Raw genomic sequence first — 18,041 nt, forward strand, 5'->3', positions numbered from 1 at the left:
GGTCCTTCAGAGGGGGCAGAGGAGCTTGGGGCGCATTGGTGCACAAAACTACACAAATTGCTGACATATTCAAATCAATGAGAATGGGACTCGCAGTCAGAATGTGTGGTGGTGTGTGCCTGGCGCTGTAGCTGGAGGATGCGATGGTTGCATCTTTTGCCATTCGCAGCACTTGCGAAAACAAACATCGAATTAAATAAATTGCAAACTGCTCCGATGATGAGCGGAGGTTTATGGAAGAGAATAGCCCTGTGTCGTACCGACTATTTTCAGCCATTTTTTAAACGAATGCAAATGTGATACGAAGCGATAGTCGTTCGAGCCGATAGTTCGCTCTTACTTAAGTACGATAGTTGCAACCACCCCCCCACAATTGTTTACTTCACTGCCACATGCCACAGAGTGTCGCCGCATACCAAGAGGTACACCCGGGGGCACAGCCAGGACGGGGCAATCAATGCACCCGAAGAAATAAAAAACTTTTACGTTGGTGGCTTGTTAAGTGGCATATTTATGTAAGGCGAAGCCCGCTTGATTCTGTGCCAAAAGAACTCCGACCGGAATCGAAATGAACCCTGAGCCGGGACCGGGACCGGGCCCGAGCCCGAGCCCGGGACCAATTACTTGCTGTGGGTGGCGCCCGTCGTGCGGTTTTCTTTTCTCTCGGTACTCTTTGTTTTTCTCCGCGCTCAAATAAAATCTATATAATCTATGAAAATCCGGGGATGAGCAGAGAAGCATGGAAAAAACAAAACAGACAGTAAACATGTCAGAAAATGGAGCTTCTTTCGACGGCAAAGAAAGTTTTCAACGGAAAATTACTAATTTCGCTTGAAGATTTTTGAATACTCTAACTAATTGAGTAATAACAAATTGAGGATTACAAATAAACAAGACTACAAAAAATAAACAAAAGGCATTAGAGAGCAGATGATAATGAGCGAAAATCTATATTATTCATTGAAAGACCTTGAGTATGGTTCGAGCTTTAGATGTAATAGTATGTATATTAAAAGGGACAGCGATATATATATTGTAGAAAGATGACTACTTTTACACACATAGATTATGAATAAGCGGACAATCCTCTGCCTCCGAATCACTCGCTTCGAAGAGACTGCACACGTAGAAGAGTATAAAATACAAAGTTGAAGACGACAATTTATTCAATAGAAGTTGACGAATTTGAGTATGTAAATTATGAGATTTTTATAGGAATGTCTTCCAACGACAACGAGCACAATCGAATCGGCAAAAACGTTCAGGCCCCTGCCAAGATAATTTATAAACTGTAATATTCAATAGAACTAAATTCGTTGGCCAAAATGCAGCATCTTTAAACTCGTAAACAAACGAAAAGCCAAATGAAGGCACCGTAAGTTCCAGCCAGAATGCAACGAAATGACCCTCGACAAACGTCTGACGACGGATGACAACCGACAGGAGAAAGACGGTTAAGCAGCTCACCGGGAGATACAGAAAGAGTGAGAGATGCACGGAGAGAGGGAGTGGAGCAGAAAAGAAAGCAGACAAGCAATATTTTGGTTTGACGAACTAACTGACGGAATGACTGACTGCCGCGACAGCAGCGGGCAAAAAAAGTTGCAAAGGCGTCAACGGCGCACTGTGAAGCCAAACTTCGAAAGGTTTGATAGAAATCACAAACTATCACAGATATAATTCATGTTTTAAGAGATATTGTGGGTCCACTTTAAGTATTTTTGGGGCTCGAACTCTGCGTTCTCGCACCAAAATTTCCGGCGAATAACAGAAGAGAGTCCAGAGTGGTAGGCTAGGCTTCTGTATTAAGCCAGTGGGCCAAAATTGTACTTCAATTATTATACATCAATGATAGGGCCGCAGGGGAAGTGAGGACGCCCAGGCAACACTTACTGGCGTATAAAAATATCAATAATATCAAGAAATTCCTAATCATATGTATATGTTAAGTACACCCTCTAACCATTTGCTACCAGTAGTAATTTGAATTTTTGCAACCTCTTTTTCAAGCACTATTCCCACTGTGCGGCGGCTTCGTTGGCACATCACATACGCCCGCCAATGAAAAATGGCTGCCCTTGGCGCCACACCGACGCCCAACTGCCAGACAGACAGACAGACAGACAACAACAGTGGCAGAAGGGAAAGGATATGAAGAAAAAAACATTGCCGGGCAACTGCCGCTGCTGCTGTTTCTGTCCCTCTCTGTCGGCTCGGCCCACACTCGACAGCAAAGTTAAAATTGCAAGTAAAGCTTTTATCACGTGTTTATGCCTTCCGTCCCCCTTCCCCTCCATGGCCGGACTCCGCAGCGGAGAGTGTGCCCGAAGTCGTAAGTAGGTTGCTTGCAGCGGCTAGGACTTCGTTTTTGGCATAGAAAATAGCTGAAAATCGAATTCCTTTTGTCTGTCTGTTTACTGTGTCTCCCCGCCCACGCCCCCGCTCCCTCCATCTTCCACTTACTATTACAGTGTGAGTAAGTGTGTGTGCTAAGGAAGCAAAGGGAACAAAGGGAGACTGCAGTCCCCAAGACCAAATACCAATAAAATTTACTGCACAGTCCTGCTGCCTGCCAGTGCTGAGACTCTGTACGGTGCAGGATTGGCTTCCTGGCCTTTTCTCCACTCGACAATCAGTTGGTAAAAATAGGAGGAAAATAGCGATTTAAGAGAATTTTATTTACATAGGCTTCACATCAGGTCTGCTCAAAACAATGCCAGTCTCTGGGATTTCTTAATTACCAGAAATTCAGCTGGGTTCATGTGAATGCGCAGATAGCCTCAATATCTGTAATGATTAGAACACAAAGCCCCTGCGCACTCGCCTTGTTCGTGCGCCGACGGACGACGACGACTCAGAACGTTTTTTTACAATAGTGAGATAAAATATACCCCATTTACATACTTTTAGGAAAATTTGTATAATACATATTATTTTAGTGGATTGCATTTCTTAATTCCTATTAAAATGTTTCCCTTGGAAGCTTAACAAGTAATGAAATCCAAAGATCAAAGATAGCTACAGACACCGTGTAATCTTATAGAAATATATAATAATATTTTTGCAAGTGTAAAGAAGATGTACTTTCCTTAATTTCTTGTTAATTCCACAACTAAGCCCTTGTTAAATCCTAAATATATCAACCAAGGATAAGTTTTCAGTTTTCTTCCAAACATACTTTGTGTCGATTTGGCCAACAGGGCCGGCAACACTGTCTTCTCTTGGCCATAATCGAGTTGATCATCATAATGCGCTTTGTGACGTTGCGTCAACTTCAAGTGGTTTGGGGCTCGGTGCCTCAGTGCCTGCCGCTTTCTGGGCGGCCCCAAAGCTGTGCATATTTTACACAATCTTTTGGACTCATCCCCCTGCTCTACCCTCAGCCGCACCGTCAACCTTCTATCCACAGTGTGGACCGCACACAACACAACTTTTGGTTGAGATTTATCGTGCAACTTGGCCAAAGAGTTGAACCAGTGCGATTCGGGCAGAGTTGTGGGACTGGGTAGGGTAGGTAGGGGGATTGAGTGGGAATTCCGGCAATGCCTTTGGCTGGCCTGGTCTTGGACCCGTTCCTGAATCCAGATCTGGGCATACTTTCATCCTTTACGACAAAACGTTGCTACCCGTTGGTACCGTTCCGATGTATTCCATTTGAGGCTGGCATTCAGTGGAATTGGCTGCCTTCGCTCATCTCCTCATAAAGCGGGCAATTTGGCGAGCATCGAGAATGATACTGATACTGATTCGAATCCCATCAATGATGGGCAAATGAATTGAAAGTTATTTTGATTGCCAATCGATTGGGTGGGATAGGGTTAATTCGTAATTGGGGATAGGCCCGGCCTGGCATGCATAAATTTGGCAAATACGGGGGCGCTGCGATAATTGTATGCATATGCTGTAAGATTTTAGCATTTTAATGACATATTTACGCCATGGACAATCAGCTGGCCAATCTATCGTATTTTCATCTAATTTTCATGTAAATAAGCCAATCCATCCGCTCCGGGACACCGAGCTTGTGCCCACACAGTCAGGCCCCACGGAAAGTTCAATTGCAGGTCGGCCACAGCTTAGGGTCGTGGCGAGTCAACTGGTGCCATAACCTGAGCCTGCTAAGCATCCTTTCTGGCTATCAAAACTGGCAACAATCCGTTGTTTGACCAACGCACAGCCTGGCCAAGGGGGCTGGAGCTCGCATACCTGATCCACAGTGACTGCACAAAGTAAACTCGCACACACACTCATGCAGCGATTCAGGCGCACAGTTTAGTCATGGCTCGCCTTTCCAGTTCCGACTGCTTGCCTCCGAAAAAAAGCAAGAAAAATGAGGAAAAATCCAACGTAACATGGCTTGGCTAAAAGGCATACCAGCCGGCAGCAGGAACAGCACACGACCAGTAGCCAGTAGCTAGTGGCCAGGTGCTCTCCCCTCAATTCCCGCTCTCCCTGGGCAACTACTTCGCAGACCGTTTCACAAAACGTTATATGCAAATCGCATTTGGCATACATATTTAGCAGTTCTTGCCACACAGTCAAAGGAGTCAACACTGAGCAAAAATTCAGCCAGCATTGATTAATTTTCCAAGAGATTTGTGCATATGGCAAATGAAGGCACACTTTTAACAACTTTCTTTTATGGGTATTCGATCGGATTACCGTCTGTGAAGCAAGTGTTTCGGGGCTTTCTGCCTGAGATCCGCGAGTATTAGGCTTCGGCTTGGGGTCGCTGTGCTGTCACTGCATATCAACGTATTACTTTCTGAACTTCAACAGGAAGGGTACCACAGTCTCATATTTGCATTTCTCTCAGTGAGCATTGAACAACCGAGAGCAGAGCCTCCTGGCATTAGCATATGCCAGCGACAGTTGCCTCCTGCAAGGTTACACAAGCAGACGCACACGATAAATAGGATATTCGAGTCACAGTTGTAAGGACTGCAGAGATACCCACTCCGCCCTCTCTCTCTCTGACCTCCTCCCGTGCTCACATTAAAAGTAAAAGCAGCCTTTTTGTGCCGCTTGGTATTTATAAATGTCCTGGACATCGATCTGTTCCGTGATACGGATATGGATATGGATATGGATGAGATGAGGTATCTCTAGCAGTCGGGATAATTGGCTTAACTTAGCCTGATGAAAAATGCAGCCGGCTTTTAGGCGCACCCAAATTCCTCAGAGCAGGGCCCCAGAAGGGGAAGAATCTGGAGCTGGGGCCAAAGCAGGGAAATTATTGAGCTGGGGAACTTTGAGTTGTGCTAATTGAAAAGCACAAGACGGGCGGCGGAAGAAGCCGTTTGGTCAAAAGGAAATTAATTGCAAATGACAAACACTTGACCGTAGGATATCCTTTCAATTTGAAGTTTTTTTTTCTGCCTCCATCAGATATCCGTGTGCCATTTGCCAGGCTCCGCCTCGGTCCGGGGTATCGATGCCATTTAATTTCCGTGCTGGCACCAAACTTTAAACTGTCCCGGGTCCGGGTCCGGATCCAGACTCGGGGCGTTGCTCAAAGTTTCGGTGAAAGCTTGGCGCTCCGGCAAGGTGAGCCAAATTCCGGGCTCTCTCTCACGTTCAATCTCTCTCCCGCTCTCTGTGTTGCCTGAGCCGCTAAACTTGTATAACTAACGGAACAACAAATCATCAGGCATACCTACTATATAAATAATCCAAGCAAACAAAGAAGCAGCGCAAAAGGGTGTCCATCTAGGCCAGAGATGAGGGAAGGGACACACACACACAGTAAATGAGAAGGGGACGACTGGGACGGGGTGCTGCGGGGTATCGACATGACATCTCTGTGGCAATCAGGCAGCCAGCCACCTAGCCGCAGTCGCAGTAGCAGTAGAAGTTGTTGGTGCTGTAATTCCGGAAGGGAACCGCTGACAGTCGCGACAGTTTTGTGCTCTACCTTTACACAGACAGCCCACGCCACCCACGCCACCCACTCTCTCACCCGCAGCCACTCGCTGTCGCCGCCGTCTGGCATTGCGGTTAATGAAAACTGCGATTTTACTTGGCGAAAATTGGGTCGCTGTTGGGTCTGTTCTTGTTTCAGTTTCCAGTCCCTGTTCCTGGGCCTGTATCTGTCCCTGTCTCTTTCTATGCGCCTTTCGCTGTCTCTGTCTCTGTCTCTGTCTGGGTCTGCTGCTGTGTCTGTGTCTGCTGCTCTGTCGGTTTTTACTGCTGTTGCAGCATTTGCCTGTTTTGCATTTACTTACTGGCTGCCATTTACTGAAGCTTTTTCAACCCGACAGAACTCCTGAAATGCAAGGGTATGCTCTCTTCTTGCAGCAGTATGTGACCGTCCCCGAAGCAGTAATAAAAGCCGAGTCGATATGGCAATATATCTCTACGATATGAATACAGTACCTCTGAAGGCTTCCATGCGTTCGGTCCAGTCAGATAAATATTTATATTTGTGGCCCCTTTGTGTCAGTAAATGCACAAAGCAGCCAAGCCCCAGAAAAGACTTTATTTCAATATATTTTCCTTAAATTTCAATTACATTATTTTCACATTATTTAGCGGGTATTTTATAGTCGGACTAGGCGACTAAACAGCCCTTATACATATTTATTGTTCGTCTTTGTTTCTCTTTTTGTCGCTTTTTTTGGCTGGCAGCCGACACCAAAGAGTTGCAAGAGGCAAGAGGCAGCGCAGGCAATGGAGGGGAAAACTGTCTGCAGGGTTTTCGCCAATTTCCATACCATTTACTCTACGCGAGTCGAGTATTTGGTTTTTGGAGGAAGAATAAATATGCCAACGGATTCGGGTTAGATCATAAAGCGATATGGAATGCCTGAACAAGCAAATAAATGCTGGATATGTTTTCCGATGCAATCTCTGGGGCACGTACAGTGCGTTTCAGGAGTGTAACTGCCAAACTGCGGCACTTTATAGGGTGAAATTAATCCATATGATATCAATATCTAAGCCAGGCAGCTCTTGGATATGTTATAGGGCTTAGCTTTCAAATTGGGTCTTCAACTAAGTGGAAATATTGAAAAATACATATGTATACAAAAACTAAACACAGCAAGTGGGCCAACCCCCGGCTCACTTGCCCAAACCTTTATTTTTATATAATAGAAAGATATATGTGAATTTCGAATTTGAATCTGGTTTAATATTTAAATATAAAATAAATTACAGAAATTAGAATACGTTTTTTAAAATAGTACTAATTTTACCTCAAAGACTTCTTAATTTTATTGAGCACATTAATCCTTTAAGTCGTGATATTTTAAGTCATTGAAAATGTCAAACATAATCTCAATAAAGAGGTATCTACATATACTCAAGATGTACTATTCTTTGATCATAAAATCTTCGCATCCTCGAACGAAATGCCCTGTAGTAATCAAAACAAATAGTAATAGGAATAAAAAAGAGTGTACATTGACATCCCAATGGACCCTGTCTGTCGGCTTACTGCACTTACTGAACCATAACTCTGTAAATCTTTTCAATTATTTCATCGCCATGATTTTACAGAGCATTTCATGACGTGGTCAGGACTCCACTTGTACGAGTGGCACAAAAGAAGTTGTGTTTTTGTGCCACATCCCAGTCTGGTTCTGATCACGGCGCCTTTTAGGCTCCGTCTGGCATTGTCTCGACTGTCCTGTCCCCGACTGAGTGTTGGCCTTCCTCTCTCACTGTATGCCTCGGTCCCTGAGGAGGCGATGCTGCAGTTAAAGCCAAGCCACAGTCAAGGCAGTGGCCATAATAAGTGTCGAGTTAGCGTCCACTTTAGTGGCTGCATTAGGTCATTTCCATAGATAATTTAAGAAGTTTCTGGCCAAGGCCATAAATAAACACCGAGCGCCCACACTTTTGACACGGAAAATTACACACGGCTTTAAGAGAAAGAGGAGAAGAGAAGAGAAGAGAGAGGAAAGGCTCCTCCTTTTGTGTCTCGGATGTATGTTTATAGTGGAATATTTTCACGCCTCAATAGCGCACATTTGTCTTGTGTAGACGAGCAGCGTTTTCAACGTTATCATTTTAAGCAGGCGCACAGACCCTGGCCGAGTCCCAGTCCCCCTGCCGCAGGACAAGGACGTGAACAGGCCAGCAACAGTGGCCAGAAGAGCTGGAGCTGGAGGGAGCGTGAGGGGGGAAGCTGAACATAAAATGCACTTGGCTGTGTCTCTGATGTCTGGCTGGGACTGGCCTGGATTGGAGTGGACTGGACTGGACTGGACTGGACCGGGGCTGGGACTGGGACTGGACTGCAGTTTAAAGCCCGAACGACACGTGGCAGAGTGCTTAAAATTCTGTAAAATTGGATAAGGCAAAGCTGACGCTTTACACCCTAGCCCCAGAGGTGTAAATGGAGCAAACACAGGTGGACAGACTCCCAGAGACGGAAAGGGAGAGAGAGAAAAGGACACTTAGCTGAATGTTATTTACAGGCATTCAATGTGGCCAACTAATCGAGCTTGGCCAGTACTCCGGCCCGGCCACAGAGACACAACACGCATCTAATAGACTTTGACCAGAGCTGGAAGAGCGCTCCTCCAGATGGATGTAGATATTTTAAATAATTTATCAAATGCCATGTCCTGCTGTGGCATTGTGGATGTGGATGCTCTTTCGACTTTTTTGGCTTGTAATGAAATTAAATATTGATGCTGGTCAAGAAAAATACTAAATGCCGAAAATTCCCAAAGACGGAGGAAGACACATGCTAAACCACAGGCCTAATAAAACTGCTCATGGGCATTAGGTAATCAAAATGTTAGCCAAGACCGAACATTTTACGCAATTTTACAAATTCAACTCGTCTCGCCCCCGCCTTCGCCTTCTGCATTATCCCCCTATATCTGTATGTCTCTATCGCCTACACTGTCTTGAGGCCTTGTCTGAGTCATTTTATTACTTTGAGCATTTTTGAGCACTTGGTCAAATACTTTTCATGCATTTTTAAATTGAAGCAATTATGAAGCAACTGGCTTAGTACAGACATTTTTGTCTCCTTTAATTGGCAGCCAAGCTGCAGCCCGAGCCGAGCCGCACCGTTCCGTTCTTATGTAAGAGCCGAGTGGATTGTAAAATGGTTGCTCTGCTCTGCGTTGGGCATAGAAATTCATTTAACAATTTGCGGTTGCCGCACTAATTGTTTACCAAAAGGAAAAAACCCAACGAAAGAATAAAGAATAAATGAAAAGTTCAGAATTTGTATCCACAGTTGAGGTGTTCGAGCAAACCGACAAATTGGTTGGCAATTATAAGCCAAATATTTGCATATCTCAAGTGCAGCCACAACACAACACGATCTTTTATTCACAATTCGAATAGAATTAAAATAAGTTTTTGGAAAGTTGTCATTCAAAAGTTGAAGAACCAATAAAACAAATACATGCATATATATTGAGCTTTCCCAAGGGGAGATTGCTTCATAGAGAATGGAGACAGAACTAGAGGCAAGTTTATCGCATAAGCAGATCACTCATGTACATACATATGTATATACATATATGCTCGACTATTATTCGCTAATTGTATGTTCATATGCACGTAAGAAGGAATGGACCAGCTGCATTTTGATGGAAAAAGGGTAGAAACGGGGAACATCAGCAATAGCAGAACAATATTAACAGCAGATAGCCGTAACAGCAGATCAACAGCAGATTAACAGCAGATGAACAGCAACAGCAGAACAACATTAATAGCAACAGCAGTAACAGCAGAACGAGATCAGCAGCAGGTCAACAGCGGATAACCAGGAGATAAGCAGTAACAGCAGAGCAATATTAACAGCAGACAGCACTAACAGCAGATCAACAAAAGATAAGCAGCAACAGCAGAACAACATTAACAGCATACAGCAGTAACACCAGAACGAGATCAACAGCAGATCAACAGCGGATGGAGAGCACAGCAGGGAAGAAGAGGATCAGCGAACAGCGATCAGCGATAGACGCTGCCCAATATTAGGAAATTATCCATAGATTATAGCCGGTTATGCAGCAGTAAAATAAGTCCGTATTATTGTTTGTAGTTTGCACTGCCCACTGCACCACATTATAAGTCACGTACATACACACCAAAGCCTATGCAACTGCTCTTTGTAAAAAGAATTCTCTCTTTCGCCTACTGTATCGCTCTCTTGATCTGTCTAGTTCTCGCTTACATTAGGACCCTTAAATTTCGTATTTATCTAGCACTTACTGCTCGTTCGCATAACTGATCTTCAATCTGACACAGTCTTAAATCGATCAATTTACCCGATCTCGCTATCGCACCAGCACACCTTTCGATATTGTTCTGCCGCTATATTTATTTTACATATGCTATTAGCTACAATAAACCATATTAAGCTAAACAACGCTGCTAAAAAAAAACTCAGTTGCTCAACACTATCTATTATAGAACATCATACATGTACATTCAATAATGGCATCACTTAAATGAAACTACACAGATAAAATTAATTTAAGGAATCCCTGTAATCGCATTTATTTAAGACTTTAAGGATGAATCCATATGGTCTCCATTATACACGTATAATCGGAATTCAATTAATTTAACTCAATCTGTTTCGTTTTGTAATGCAAATTGTATGATTAAATATTAATGAAAATAAGTTCATTTTCTTGATGGGATAATTTGGGAAGCTTAAACACTCTCTTAAATCCCAAAACCTCTCACAGCTCTTTAAAATCAAGAGCAACTCGCAAGGTCAAAGGGTAGATGGGGGACGAACACTTCAGACAATCCAAACAGAAGACAATCGTTTTGTGCTTTCAACTGCTTTCATTCCACCATATTCCCTTTATGAGGGCAGGGCCTCGGTCGTCAGCAGAATTCAATGCTCACACAAGGAATGGGAGGACAATTTACAGTTACTTAGGCAAGGACATAACATTTTCCAGTGAGCGCCGAAAAGTATGCTATCAGAGAATATTTAAAAACAGACTGACGAGCTGCTATAAACTTTATAGACTCTAAAAATGTTATCATCAAATTTATTTGCTTTTAAAATATTTTAAGGATGTCTGATATTATATTTTAATTAATTGAAACAGATTTTTGTTCTATAAGAGTCGCTCACTGTTTTTATGACAACTTCAGAGTGATGCTGTTACGAGCTTGCGCTAAATGTAAAGCAAAACTAATTTCTATATAATGAGTGAGGTAATAAAGTCATCGAATATCACAATTATTCATACGTTTTAATCGGTCTTTCCGGCACTGCATTTTCTAGGTCAAAGAGCGGACAGAGCGGATGCCCAGTCGCGCTTATCCGCTTTAAGCTAATAAGCTATGCGAAACTTTAAACGACCGCAAAAACAGAACTTACGAGTATCTATGGCAGCACATTGCCCATTTACGAGGCGAAATAAGAACAATACTACGAGTATAGTGTGTAGTTCATGGTAATCTTTTAATTTCGAAAATGTATTCAAAGTTCCCGTTGCCTTGAGAGAGAAATGAAGTTGTTTTCCATATTATAATCTTTGTATTTTTGCTTCTGCAAGTTGTTTTGTAGAGCTATTTTCTTGAATTATCCAAAGGATAAAAATTCAGATTATTTCGCGGCAAGACATTGTTGTTAATAGAGAATATACTTTAGCCACTCTGCGAGCTTTCCAAGCTCTCCTTTTAAGAGCTGTCTTTTATGTGCAAGACACTTGGAAAATAGTCAAAGAAATTTGAAACTTTGAACTATTATAGAAATACTCGTAGTAAATGCAGGTATTCATAATCACAGATATTAGGAATGTAATACAAATTTAATTAGAACGTTTATGTACATATGTTCATATATATTATAGGAATAAAAATATGTTTAAATATGTCCCACATTAAATCTAAATATCAAACACTTTAAAATTAATATATGTATTATATAGGAAATAGATTTAATTTGAACATGAAATTTGAAATATATTTAAATATTTTCATTTTAATATGCACTCTCGGGGCATAAATATTTAAATCTTAGTGTCGAAAATTGGTTCTTAGCGCTTGTTCTCTGTGTTTACAGGATATAAAAATAACCCCCAAAATGAATTGAATTTCAATGGAAAAAACGTAATTTTCGCACAAATAAATGACTAATTTGATTATTCAACGTGTAGATTCAATTGCGTGGACACCATTTACATTTACAGTATCCGTTTTTACGATTTGGTAATTTGTAATAAATATCTTTGGGTGATTTACGTGATTTTCCAGAAGCTTTTATCTAATGTGCGCTGAACAAATGGCCTACAACACTCGTATTATGACAATTTCCGATTCGACTAAACCACACAAGCAAACAGAACAGTACACACACACACAATACACACAGGCACACATGGAGGTGGAATAAAATCTGTTAATGACAATAAAATGTAAAAACATAAAATGGTATAATTGTCGAGTGCATGAAAATGAAATTTGTAAAGCCCCCGCCCAGCCACAGGATATTTCTGCCACCTCTCTCCGCACACTCGCTTCCTCTCTCTCTGTCTCTCTTACCGTCTGTCTTTCCCCCTTTATCTAAATAGTGTAATTGTATAATTTGTACAATGTGTCGCCTGTGGACCGGATTGTGTTTGTTAATTTCCATGTTGTAAATAAATTATTAAATTACTTTGACTTCCATAAGGTTGCCAGGGTCATCATAATGGGCTCTGTGGAGGATGCACCGGAAGAAGACTCAATAAAATACACAACACAGATATTAAGTTGTTTTTAATGTGCACGAAATGTTGTCATCCTGTCGATCTCTCTCTCTCTGTTCCTTCTCTCTCATGAATATTGCCTGGGGCACGGAAGCAGGACCTGTTCTGAGAACAATACCGAGTGCAACACTGTCACTGGGGCCCGGCCATGCCATCATCATCAACATGCCAACGAAATCGAATTACTTCCGTATGCTGTGGCTGCACTTACAGGCTCACGCATAACGGCATACATATATATGTACGGGAATATACCCAATTCAGGCCCAGCCGCCGCACAATTGCAACTCCTTCTCGACACTTCACTTGTCCTTGTCATATTTCACTTCCTCCCCAGACACCCACACACTCACAGACCCACACACCCACAGAATGGGACTGAGTCGACTGCTAACTTGTTGGACTTTTGTAACGGTTCGTCTGCTTGTTCATCAGACAGCAGCACAGCGCTGCACAGCAGTTCGGCTTACACACAATTTACAGAATAACCTCAACCCACTCACTCACCCACATTCCTTCCCTTCCACTCATTCTCTGTCATTCAGAGCTCAAACTCGGCCGTTGCCGTCGCCGTCGCAGCCGCCGTCGTCGCATGATGACGTGCTGTCGGGCCCTTCGTCAGTTAGTCATTCAGTCGGACTGCCATTCCATCGGCCTGGGTGAGTGTGTAAATTGTCTTGTGTAAATATGCAAATTTTTCTTATTTTTTTATGTCGTTGTTGTTGTTTGCGTGGGGGCGGTGAAGGCATGGCAGTTCGTGTAAACAAACCAAGGCGTCGGATTAAAAAGTTTTGCATTACAAAGCGCTCGAGAGGAGGCAGCAGAACGGAAGCTTGGGAAAATGTTTTGATTATTTAACTGCCAGTTACGATAAAACTAATTGCAATTACAACTGGTTTCTTCTTTCGGCCCTAATGAAATTGCCAATGCCACTCGGCAGTCGACACAACTCAAATTCGGAGCACAACTCAAAGTCCGGTCGGTCTCTATTGGCTGGGACTGTGGCTGGGGCCAATTCAAACAGTTTCCATTCTTTGCTGGCCTCTGCATAAATTTACGGGCATCGCCCGCAGGCGATATTGATTTCCATGAACCCATAAACCAATGCAAATCCAATATCAAACTATGCCCCTGAGAGAGATTACCTCGATTTGTACCTCCTGCTTGCTCAACTAAACCTCTTGTAATTCATCTAAATTGTGGACACAATACACCTAGACAATCTCATAGACTCCTGGCTGTGGCTCTTACAAAAGATTGTTACACTACGGCAAGAATTTGTGTGAAAATATGGAAAAAGCTCGATACTGCAGCTGCTTGATTTTTGTTGCCTTTGAAAGTTGTACCACAAAACGGTATGGGGGTTTTATTTATTTTTAAAATTTGAGGTTATCTCTATGTATATTTTTGTATGATTTAACCTGCTTGAGGTAATATTTTAATTAATCGGGTATTCTATTTAAATTTATATTCTTAGACTTTCCTTAGGAGTGTGACCAGAAATATTACAAATTTTGTATGGTTCTCATAGTTATAGTTTATGATTTTATCTACTTAATTTGGCTCCCAATTATTTTCCAAATAAAACTTTGTTATATTCTTCAAAATATTTTTTAAATTAATTAAAATGGAAACACTTTCTACAATAAATAAGTCACATTTTGAGCTGTTGATTGTCTGTCTGTCTATTCATTAATCTGTTTTTTAGCAAATCAAACTCAATATTTGTATTATTATTTTAGACATTTTTGTCTGAGTATGGAAAATTCAACAAAATTGTTCTTATTGCAAGCATCATGTTGTAAAAGATTAATTTTAAGTTGTTTTCAAAAACGTATTGGAACCATTGCCTTTTATTTTTTGAACATATGGGCATTTTCTTGATTGCACTCGTCACATTTTATGTGAAATAAGAACAACGAATTTTTATTCTAACAATTGGGAATCACACTTAACTCCGAACTAGTTCCACAATTTAAAGATAATTGTAAAAAACCACTATAAAAAAAAGTTGGACAACTTGAGGCAGTATTTCAATGTAAATTAATGTCTCTTAAAAAAGGCTTAGATTTAACCGAAACATTTTCATCCTATTTATTTTAATTTTATTCTAACCTCATTCGCACGGGCAAAAATTTATTGGATTAGTAAAAGCTAAAAAATATATCGTTAGTCGATATTTGGCCATTTTCCTGGATCTGGATTTTTTTTATATTTGAATATGTAAGAAGTTTTAATAAAAGAAAATATAATAATTACAATAAATTTGTTTTCTGATTTTAATATTTTGCATGAAATCATTTAGAAAAAAATAATGTCGAGAAAAAATACCTTCCCATGGAACTGCCCAAATGCCTTACAAATATTTTAATAAAATCTGATAAAGATGGTATAAATTTTAGAGAAAATAGAAAAAAAAAAAACATTCTAATGAATATTAATAAAACATATTTTAAGCCATTCTATTCTTCAACAAAATTATAATACTTTTGTTTCTAGATATCTTAAATTCAGGATCCAGATCATCCAGGAAATATTGAATTCATGTAACAAATTCCTGAATACTATAAGAAACCCAAGAGAAAAATGGAAAATTTAATTTTTTGCATTCCCATTAAACTATTACTCCCACTATGGAAGCCATCTACACAGAAAACTCTTGTGAGATTGTTAACCATATAGCAAACGATATTACAGACACTTCAAGTAACTTCAAGCCCTGCTGTGGCTGTGGCTGTGGCAACAAACGCAAACTCACCTGCTTTTATTTGACGTTATGTGGCTGCAACTTGTTGACTTTAATGAAAATGCACTCTGAGGCTGCACGGGCTGGATGGCAGGCTGGCTGGCTGCACAGACTGGGGCACACAACAAGTTAATATGAATTAGTTTGTCTCTAGTTAGTAACACAGTAGCTCAGTATTTCAGTATCTTAGTAATGTTCACAGACCAAATTGCACACGACACAAAAAAGACAAACAAAAACGAGCGTGAGAAACACTGATACAGACTCTGTATCCCTACACACACAAGCGCGAGTCACTAAGGCTAGGATGGTGGCAAGTTGCAAGTGGCAAGGTCTGGCTAATTAGCTACTGTGATTCGCTGGCGGAATCTTAACGAGTCTATCTGCGGCTCGCTCGCTTAGCAGTGCCTTAGCATTTATGTAATGCTGGCTGTAAACTGCTTACAGCGTCCACTGCTTGCCGGCTTAGCTGTCCAGCTGTGCTGCAGGACATGGCCGGAATGCGGTCTTCTCTGCTGTTCCGCCTAGCCTTATCGCAAGGGCTGAGTGATTTAGCAGATTCCAGTTACAAGTTCGTTTTACACTGCACTGCTGGAGTGACGTCTGGCTGTGGCCTGGCCTTAAGGGAGTGCTGTGCGTCCTTACTGAAGGAGCAGCCGCGTACAACTGAATGCTGGTGGATGTGCAGGCTGCGATTGTTGCAACGACTCTGCCATGGCAAGAAGCGCAGCACTGCCAGTAGCCGCAGACGCAGCGGCAGCAGCAGCACCAGCACCAGTCCAACACATAAACGCCGCACATGCAATACATATATACAGGGATATGTACAATGGGCGCTCGGGCACGAAGCTGGTGGCAGGCGAAGGGTTGTGTAGCATGTAGTTGTAGTTGCAGGCGTCGTTGTCCCTCGTGTTGCAACCCACACAACGGCAGTGGCCACGAAACAGTGGCAACACCGACACGACAACGACGTCAACGTCGGCCCACATTGTGCAATTGGCTTAGTCCCAGTCAACTACAAGGTGCTTTACAGTTGCAGCTTACAGTGGAGAGACCTTCGTTCGGCCTTTCTCTCTGCCGTTGGGCGCTCTCCCCAGCTTTGCCTCTCTCTCTCTCTCTCACTCAGTGGATGTTAGCGACCAGCTGTTTGGTTTGCCGGCTCTTATCAGAGCTCTGTTAGAGTGCAGTTGCGCTTCCGCGGCCGGCATCCTCTCCGCTTCCATTCGTTTTCTTTCCTTTCCTTCCGTTTGGTTTTGATTTATTTTGTAAAAGTACAAGGACACTTTTATATACATATGTATATCGATGCGGGTCCGCGTGTGCGTGCCAAGTGTTGGGCAAACAAGCCGAGCACTAAAGCCGGAATACATTTGAGACATTTGCAATTGACTTAATTTGATGGAGAAGCAGCTACAATGGAGTAGCCAGTCAGAGGGGAAATCATTTAATATCAATCGAAGAAATAATCCATCCACAGACATTCAACCGGACATTCAAAATGCAAATCGAAATTGCCAATTGCCTCAGCAAGCACGATTATCTGGCCCATCTAGCCAATGAGCAGCAATTAATTACATAATGCTAATCCCATCAGCCCTAGTCGTAAATCGAAAACCCTTAGAGGATAAAGCCTTCCTTAGGGTATCCCCTGATATCTATTATTCGAAGCCAAGCAGCGACTGTCGGTTAGTCCAAGCATATCCAAGCAGTGGAAAATTTTCCATCCTGCTTGTTGCCAACGGACCGCCTTAACAGAGCGCTGTTAAGATGGCGCTGTTAACTATGCCGGCACGTGTTTCTCTCACACGCACACAGAGGCGCAGATTTTTTGATTCTGTTTTGATTAATAGCTTCGTTGCAGGCTTATCAGGCACACAGATACGCTCAGGAACGCACACTCACAAGTATGATAGACAGGAAATGCAACAATGTCACGTGGCCGGCATTTCGGCGCGCTCGCTCAGTGTTCTCTCCCGCTCTCGGGCTCTGTAAAGTAGGAGAGTCAACGCCTGTGCCGTTTACAGCACAAACTCGGCCACAGTTAACTTTTTTGGCGCCCTGCCCCGCCTGCAATCGAACATGTTCGAACATGCAGCTTTCCCGCTCTAGCATTTCCCCTTCTGTTCACCAAGAAAGCAAAAGAAGCAATTCGAAAGCATCAGCCAAAAACAAACGAAAATTGTGCGAACAACAAAAAATAAACTATTACATAAGTCGGTGCTCCACCTACGAGAATTGTTGGGGGATTTATTTACGTATGTGTTTGTGTCGCTCCATATGGCAGATCGGTTTCGGGGCTTATCGGAGCTCGGTTTTTCTGGTTTAGCGAATGAAAACGGCGAAATTCGACTGTTCGTTTTAATTGATTTAACTGCCGTCAAATGTAGCATACATTTGGGGGCCTTACGAATCCAAATTGAATTGGCATAGGTCCGGCAGAGAAATCCAAATATTATTGATTCATTAAAGATTCGAATATGTTCGGTCCGCTAGAGCTACATTCGAAAAATGTTCTAGAAAGCCTAATTCCATTATAGAATTACATTTCTATGACATATCCAAAGGATATTGCATTTTTACCTAAACAGGATAAATTCTAGCTCCTGTCT

At 42.2% G+C, this 18,041-nt stretch overlaps 1 protein-coding gene across 1 annotated transcript in view; it reads right to left on the bottom strand.

The window, feature by feature from the left end:
• LOC6587981 (sex determination protein fruitless) overlaps positions 1-16,046 on the bottom strand; it is a 128,304-nt gene extending 112,258 nt beyond the window's left edge. The window contains exon 1 of the mRNA XM_026984726.1: positions 15,445-16,046. The gene's annotated coding sequence lies outside the window, so the exon portion shown is untranslated. The remainder of the gene's footprint in view (positions 1-15,444) is intronic.
• Positions 16,047-18,041: the final 1,995 nt, after the last annotated feature.

The sequence above is a fragment of the Drosophila persimilis genome, unplaced genomic scaffold (genome assembly GCF_003286085.1).
Source record: "Drosophila persimilis strain 14011-0111.01,24,50 unplaced genomic scaffold, DperRS2 tig00000000-arrow-pilon, whole genome shotgun sequence".
Taxonomy (NCBI): domain Eukaryota; kingdom Metazoa; phylum Arthropoda; class Insecta; order Diptera; family Drosophilidae; genus Drosophila; species Drosophila persimilis.